The sequence below is a fragment of the Camellia sinensis genome, chromosome 2, assembly GCF_055761805.1.
Source record: "Camellia sinensis isolate YWXY chromosome 2, ASM5576180v1, whole genome shotgun sequence".
Taxonomy (NCBI): domain Eukaryota; kingdom Viridiplantae; phylum Streptophyta; class Magnoliopsida; order Ericales; family Theaceae; genus Camellia; species Camellia sinensis.
The window spans coordinates 43,691,151-43,700,342 of NC_138962.1; positions in this window are offsets into that span (position 1 = coordinate 43,691,151).

A 9,192-nucleotide genomic window follows, 5' to 3' on the forward strand; every position below is an offset into this window, starting at 1 on the left:
AGTAATATATATATATATATATATTTTATACAAGCAGTTAATCATAAATCAAACCCAGATGGGTAAAATGAATTAAATAATTCAAAACAATGGGCATGTTTTGCTTCATGGAGATCAAACAATGAAAAAGTAACAATTTTATTATTATTTATACATGCAGCAGAGTCTTGCGATACGAAATAAATAATTTTTTGTTTCTTTGAGACCTCATATCACAATTCACAAACAGAGTCATATGTTACAACCATCAAGATAAAGCCAGAATTTTATCAAATATTGAACACGTTGGTATGACAAAGATAATGATGGGATATAAATATGAATAGGATCAAACAGGATTTGGCCTCCGTAAAATTAATAATGCTAAACAACATAACATAAGGAGGCTCTGATATAAATTGTGAGAATTAAAATAATTTTAATTCAGAAAGAAGAATACCTCCTGCCATGATGTTCAAGCCTTTGAATCTTTATCCTTGAATGATCAAATCTTAAATGTATAAACAAAACCCACTCACAAAACACTTTTATAGAACCATATGAGAGAAGTGGAAGGAACAGAGTTTCAAGCATATTCTATTCACAAAACAACGTCTGTGTTTGATGGCTATCACAGACATATATATAGATAGGTTTGGACCCATATCCAAATGTAACTCCTTATAACTTCCCACCATCAGGGAAGTTGTAACTTCCCATGAAACCATCATATGGGATAGTGGACATGTGTTAGTTACCCATACTCATTAAACTGATTAAATATATATAATAAATAAATAAATATATATATATATATATAATACAATATAAATAAATAAAACAAACATGTGGCATATGGGCCACTTTATGGATATTCTTACAAGAAACACCTCACCAAGTTGTGATTCACAAGCGGCATATACATATGATTCCAAAGATTGAAGAAATGATTTGGACAGGTTAAGACTTGTTATAATCTGGAAGACTTTGCTACAGAACTTACGCACTTCAACCTGTCTAGCCTGTTTTTCTGGTATATTTGTGACCAACTCTTTTATCAAATAACAGAGTTTGGGAAGATGACTGTTCAAAGTTTTCTTTGATGCAGCCCGTCCACTTTTATCAGCACTAACAAATGTTAGGTTTTTATTCTTAGTAATCCCGTTTGACAAAACTCCTTTCAGTTGTACTTAATTTTGCACTTTTTATTTCAGTGAGGCTATGAGTGATTAGATGCGAATCCAACCCGAATTGTGCCTTCCAGAGAAGTTTGTGATGTTAATGCTTTCAAGATTGCCACTTCGCTGATTATGACGGGGATCGAGCTGCCCGGTCAGCTTGGGAGGGTCCAGGGGGTAGCGTCCCTTGGTGGGTCTGGGGTAGCGCCGCGGCGGGGTCGAGGGGCAGCACCCCCGAAGCAAAATGCAAAATTGCATTCAAAGTTGCATGTCCGCCCTTGCTCGCTCGAGCGAAGGAGTGCTCGCTCGAGCAAAGGCTGCATCTGGCAAAAAACCTGAAAGAGATGAATGTATGCTCAAGCGAAGGGTGCGTGGCTCGAGCGAAGTCACTTATGGAAAACGCGCATTTTTGGTTCCTCGCTCGAGCGAGAGAGTCTTCGCTCGAGCGAGCTTCACAATCCCATATTTCTATAAGTACGGGTTTCTGTCAGATTTTAGGATTACTTCTCTAGATCTTCTTCTTGGGTTCTAGGGTTTATATCTGGGGATATTTTGCTAGCTTTCTTTGATGTTTTGATTGAGTATTCAACTCATAGTTTAAAAAGTACACATCAAAGGATTATTTGTTTGTTCTACACAAAAGAGAGAGTTGTTCTTCAGTGGATTCTAAAGAATTTGAGCTTGAAGCTTTGGTGGATTCCGGAGTGGCTCATCGTCAAGACAATTCCGAGGTGAAGACGGGGTTGGGAGAGGCACATAGAGGTTGGTTCAATTCAAGCGTGGATTCGCTAGGTAATTGAGAGTATACCTGTGTAATTCCTTTATATCTTCTTAGTGGATTATTTTGTGGCTGTTGCCCGTGATTTTTTTTTTTTTTATCACAATTGGAGGTGTCCAATTATGGTTTTTCCACGTAAAATCGTTATGTCGATTTGTCTTGATTGTTTGATTGGGATTGTTTGATTGGGATTGTTATATACTGCTTAAAATTGATACATAATCACAAATCAATATCTAGGGGATTTCTAGATTTTTCAATTGGTATCAGAGCTGGTCGTTCTATTTTTTTTAAAAAAAAATTATTTTAGAGTGAGATCTTGTTGGATTTGTGATAATGGATTCAATACGTGAGGGAAATTCTATGGTTCGACCACCCCTACTTGACGGATCCAGTTATTCTTTTTGGAAAGCTTGGATGAGATCGTTTTTGAAATCTATAGATGAAAAAGTTTGGCAATCTGTCATGAATGGGTGGACCGAACCAACAATTACCGTTGATGGAGTAACTTTCCCCAAACCAATTGATAAGTGGGACACAATTGATTACCAAAATAGTAGCTGGAATAGTAAAGCTATCAATTCTCTCTTTTGCGCTGTCACACTTGAAGAGTTTAGTCGTATTTGCAATTGTGAAGTTGCAAAAGAGGCTTGGGATATCTTACAAACTATTCATGAGAGCACTCTTTCTGTTAAATGCTCAAAACTTCAAAGGCTCATGTCTAGTTTTGAAAACCTTTCAATGAAAGATAGTGAGACCTTTGATGAATTTTATGCGAAGTTGAGTGACAGTGTAAATTCCAGCTTCAATTTAGGGGAAAAAAATACCAGAATCCAAAGTTGTGGAAAAAATTTTGAGATCCTTGCCCGATCGGTTCCAACCAAAAGTTACAGCTATTGAGGAGGCTCAAGATGTTGACAACCTCAAGCTGGATCACTTGGTTGGAAATCTCCAAACTTATGAGGCACATAAGAATTTCAAAAAGAAACAAAAAGATATTGCTTTTAGTAGTGCTCATAGAGTTGGAGAGGATTCTGATGAGGATTCTGAGATAGATTCCAAGATTATGGCTACTTTTGTTAAACAATTTTAAAAATCTTTTTTGAAAAAGAATCCTAATCTTTTGGAATCTACTCATACCCATAAATCTAAAGCCAAAGATAAACTCAAAATTAATTCTATAGCCAAGAAGGAGAAAGAAAAGATACAAGGGAACTCTGAAAGAGTTTAATGCTATAAATGCCAAGGATTTGGCCACTTTACTTCAGAATGCCCCACTTATTTGAAGAAGAAGAAAGCCCTCGCCATCATTTGGGATGATGAATCAGAATCTAATGAAGATGAAAGTGACAACAAAGATCAAAGCGAAGAGGGACATAAATGTAGACACCCAATTTTTGACCGTCCTCAAGACTTGGACGTCACCATTGGAACACTTGGTGATTACCTTTGTTTGTGTTCGTCTTGAGTTCCCGGAGGTCTCGGTTGCGCGCCTTGCCTTAGGATCTCTTGACTCGACCGTGTTGTGTCTGGTTTTGCACCAAACACTTGTGTTTTGCCTTGGAGGGGCAGGGAATGCCTTGTGAGGCATCCCCACACATCACCGGCCATGGCTTGAGGCCACCGGCCAGTGATTTTATGCCATCGGCAATGTATATTGCCGGTCGGCACTCTTTGTTGCAGGTCGGCTATTTATTTTGCCAAAATGGCAATTTTGAATGGCCGATCATTGTTCATCTACTTTTAATAGATATTTTGTGCCAGCTGTGATAGCTGGCACCCACTCTGCTCCCCTCCATACACGTGTATGGAGGGATTTCCCTCTTGGATGGCTTGTTTTGGAAGCCTTACAAGAGGGAGTTGCCTATAAGAAGAGGGCTCCTCTCTTGGCATGAGGGTTACAAAAATTTCAGAGGGAGCTCTGGATTAGGGTTAGGGTTAGGGTTGATACATATTTCCTATCTCTATATCTCTCTCTTGTGTGTGTCTAGTGTGTGTCTGTCCATACTATTGCACACAAACATATAGTGTTACACCTTCTCTTGGTTGTTGAGGGACCAGAGGGTTGTTCTTGGTGTTCTTGACTGGATTTGAGCTCAAGGAGGCAACAAGATCATCATTTGTGAAGGAGGACTTCAAGGGTAAGAAACTAGTCCCTTTTTACCCCATTTTTGCACACTACTTTTACCTATCTTGCAACTATTTTTTGGCTTTGCATATAATACATAAAAGTTCTATTTTTAAGGCCTCTAAATAGTTTGTTAAGAGTGTTTTAAGCTTTGGGGTTGTTTGACCCCTCTTAAGCCTTGTTTGGCCATTGTTTTGTGCTATTTTGTGTGAGCTCCGGGACTTTGGTGTTTGGGCCTCCTCACCACTGAAATCTTGAGGGATTTCAGTGGTAAGAATGGTGCCTTGAGGTCTTAAGAAGGAGAGGGCCACCCCTTCTCCTTGTTGTCCTTGAAAAGGACCATTTTTACCTCTTGAGGGAGCACCTAGCTTAGGCTCTTGTTGACCATGCCTTAGCTGTTATTTATGCTTATTTTGCCATGAAATAGCATTGTTTTAAGTTGGTTTTGGTACACCATGCTTGCTTAGCATACATGCCTTGTAATGCCATTTTGTTGCCTTAACATGCCTTAGGTTGTAAACCATTGTTCTAGCATGTTTTAGGCTTGGCTTTGTGAAGCTTTCATGTTTATTTTGCCATGGTTAAGGTCTGTCCTTAGTTGTTTGGGTCGACTTTGGCATGCATTGTATAGCCCCTTTGCATTTTTGGCTTGTTGGCCTTAAGGGTGTGAGTGTATAGCATGCATTACTTGCTTTGATTTAGTGGGTTGGGACCATTTTCCATGTCATTTCAGTCCACTTAGTATGCTTGTATGCTTGCATTTCATGGTCCCTTTGATGTGTCAAAGGCTTGTGTTGCATGCTCCATGTTTTGGTCATTGTGCATGCTTTTGAATTCAAGTCATTTAGATGCCATCTAAGTAATCTTTTGGGCTTTGTTTTATGTGCTAAAACTCTGTTTTGGGTCATTGAATTCATGCCATGTTTGGTCTTGTTAAGTGTAGTTCAATACCCCTTTAGCTTGCTTTGAATCTTGGACTTTGCTTGCATACCTTGATTGCATTGTTTGGGTTGGTTTGGCACCATGTTCTTGCATGATTTTCAAAGCTTAATTTACATGCTAATTGTCCATGTTATGCCTCTTTCAAGTGTGCTTGAGAGTTGCCCTTTTGTGCTTAAGTATTAGCCCTTTAACATGTGCATGTGTGTGCGTGTGTTGGCCTCCATGTTTGAGCACTTTGGCCACTGATTTAGGCTTGTTTAAGAATTGCCTAATCATGTTTAAGTCCATCTCTTTGCTTGTTTGCATGCTCACCTTGCATGGTTGCTTGCATACTTGCATGTACACATTGCATTGCCATGTTGCATCCTTAGCTCGCATGCCTAGGTTGCATTGCATTGTGCATGCATTGCCTCACCTCTTGAAGTGAGTCATGATAGAGGTAGAAGCCCCTTGGTTTGACTATGTGTATTGCATTACATTTGAAATGAAAAATGCACAACTTGGTCTCTTGGGCTATCACGCATTGAAATACGCGCTTGATGGTCTGAGAACCAAGGACCATGTCCCTTTGAGTCATAAATATGATAATGAATATGGTCGGTGCATACATTGCTTGAAATGCATTGCCATGCTGTGCCTTGCCCTCTGCTACTGTCAATTGCAGGTTCTGCAGACATTCTTGGCCGACCGGCAGTGTTCAGTGCCGACCGACCATAAATCCGTGGCCGATAGCTTCATCAACAGCCGATGATCACATCTTACTGCCGATGGCCATTCTCCTCAGCCGGTGGTGTCTCCCAATGTCCAGGGAAGCAATTCTGAGACTTTGGCAGTTTTCAGAGGGACAGAGCAGGGAAAACAGAGACAGCCTACGCATGGCAGTGGACTTCCGAGCAAGACCCGAGCACGCGTGCATTGAGCCCTCTTCCCGAGGCCCTTTTCTTGCTTTCTTAAATTAATTAATTTGTTTAATTAATTTAGTTGGTCTGTAATAATTAATTAGCTGGGATAGTTAATTCATTATTCGAATTGTATTATTCTTTTAGTCCCTCCGAGCGAGGGCGAATTTGTAATAAGTGTGGGTGAGTGTGTGCATGTCTTCCAACTTTCACTTCTTTCTCCCTTTTACTTACCTGCTTTGATGGTTAGTAATAGGTCATGTTTAATTTAGCATACCTTATGCTATGCATGCGTGCATCATTCATCAGTATTGCATGCACCGGGCTCGGCGCATCATGCTAACTGCATTAGTATTTCAAATCTAACTTGAATATATGCTACTTGTGCATTTTCACATGTCATTCATAGACTAGCCAAGCCTACTCTAGTGACATTCCGTATGCGTTGCATTAGACATTTAAACATGGACTTGGATCATGCATTGATTGCTAACGAGTTCTTTGTTTTGGCACGGAGTACGATGTAAGTATTTATGCTTTAGCATCCTTGCATGCGTGTGAGTGTTGCCATGATAACATGATTACCATGAGGCTAGCTGCTTATGTGATATAACTGCTTGAATGCCTGTGGGTGAAGGTTGGATTGTCTGAGTTGGAATAGCTCATTGAAATCCGTGTTTTAGCCTACTTGCGAGTAGCAAATTCCAAAACATTTTTCCAAAACAAACGGATATGCGATGCTTATTCCCAAATTAGGCAATCTAGTCTATACTTTTGTGTTGTGCGCATAACATAGTAATTCTAGGCTAATAACCGGAATAAGACCACATAACGTTTTCAAAATTGGATATCATGGTTAGTAGAGGCCGATCTTCGGATCGGGCGAGAGGGGGTGCTCATAGCTGACCTTCCCTAATCGTACCCAAGCTCCCGAGACGAGGCAACTTTGGTGATGACGGACACGTGACCTTTGGCACCGAGTCAGGGTTTCCTAAATTCTCCAAAATAAAATATTTAGGTGGCGACTCTGTATCTGGCAAAGCAATCCATGTTTGGCACTTCTTTTCTAAAAATCTGTTTTCTCAAAACGATTTTCCGAATTTGGACTCTTTGGTTCAGATTAAGGACCGTGCCACAAATCAAGTCCGAACTGTAGCACGAGGGCCTCACGCGGGCGCGTCTACAATAAACAATTCCTTGCTTTCATGGTGGCTTCCGAAACTGAAGGACGAACAGAGTATCTGAAGAGCCTGGTTGAGAATGCCACTGATGATGAATCCTCGGGAAATGATGATGAAGACCTTGAGCAAGCTTATGAAAAGTTGTATAAGGAATCTCTTAAGTTATCCAAATTGAATGACAAACTCACTATGAAGCTCACAACATGTGAAAGTGAGAATGTCAAACTAAAGGAGGAGATTTTCGAGGCTAGGATTGATGCCATCAAGATAGCTAATGATCAACAAGCACTTTGTGCAAAACTCTTGACGTGTGAGACAGAGAGGAACGAGCTACAACAAATCTATGCAACATATGAAGAAAAATTGAAACTCTCGAGATGTCTCAAGTTGCTTTGAAAGAACTAATGATCAAGAAAGAGGAAGAACTCAAGTGTGCTATGGCTACCATTGATCTTTGGAATAGAGGATCAAAGACTTTGGACAATATCATTGGGTCTCAACAAATTTGTTCTGACAAGAATCGCATTGGCTTTGGTGATAACAAAGAGCAAAAACAGAGTGCATCTACATCTCACGATTCAAGAACTCAAGGAAAGGGAGAACAAAAAATTCAACATAAGAATGGACTTCTCAAACTTCCTAGAGTTGGTAAGGTAAAAGAAAAGAAGGTACACCCTGTACACCCTATTTTTATTTGTCATCATTGTGGTATGCATGGTCATATTCGCCCTTATTGTTATAAGTTGCATGGGAGAGTGTCTCATAAAGATGGAAGAAATTCTAACATCTCATAGGGTAAGAGATACTTCATTGGTCATAAGGAGGTTAAGGGTCATAATAAACCTTGCTATTTTGATTTGCTTGAGACCAAACATGAACAGAGGTTGCGTTTACCTAGACCTAGAAATAGGAAGTTTGAAACCATGTCGAGACAGGTTCCCATTGAAACGGAAGGGAACCACAATGTCAAGACACCACTCAAGAACCGCAATTCTCACAACTTTGTTCGTACTAAAGCAGTTTGGGTGAGAAAACTTGACTTGTGTTAATTTGTTTTGTCATTTTAGTTTTTGGGTTTCTGTGTGTTTTTTTTTTTTTTTTTGTTATTGCATGTGTGCTTGTTCATTTTTTTGTCTTGCTTTATTTTTGAAAAAAAAAAAATCCCAAAAGGGTTTTCTTAGTATGGTTTTGCAAGCTTGAAATTTTTGAGTGGTCCTTGGTACATATTGGAATTGATGAGAATATCCATTACATGTTGATATATGTGTGCTTTCTGTGGTCATTAATCATTTTGGAGTGTGAGTTTTTTGATTAGTATGTCTCATTCTGTACACACTCTTGGATTAACAAATTTTGGAGTCTTTCACCTTAGTAATTATTTTTTCTCTATGGACTTCTGTCATTGATCTTTTGCGTTTCTAGAGGAATTGACCTATACTAGCATATCATGGGTGATGTTGAGTCTCTTAACCATCTTTCATCTTTTTGCATCACCATGGCTTTCCCCTCTATTCTTTGTAGTCCAGCCATGAGGAAAAGGCTACCTTAGAGTCACCAACCAGGCCATTCTTATTATATCCATGTTTCTCTGGTTCGGTTTCCATACTCTTGAGCGTGTCAGCCGCCAATGAGTGTGCAAAAGAAAGAAAAGATGTGCAAAAGAAAGAAAAAAAATGTGCAAAAGAAAGAAACAAAAAAAAAAAAAAAACAAAACAAAAAAGATGTGCAAAAGAAAAAATGAAAAAAATGAAAAAAAAAGGAACAAATAAAGGATTCATTGATTGAGGGGGAGCCTCCGTCTTTACTCACCAAATACCCCTTGATTCCTAGTGGTTTGACTTTCCTCAGTTGTGCTTAGATTCTCTTGTCGGAGGTCCAGCTTTCATATCACTACTAGGGTTTGAATCTAGTGTTTGTCGAACTCCAAGAGTCACACACACACTTTTCTCATGGGATCTATGCTTTTCACATAATGCATCACTTTCTTTTATGAGGAATCTTCTATAGACTGTGCACATTGTGTTTTCAAGTAATTGTGTTTCTTGGATAATCTTGTGTGTTCTAAGGTACAAAACTGAGATTTCTTGCTTGTTCCACCATATTATTT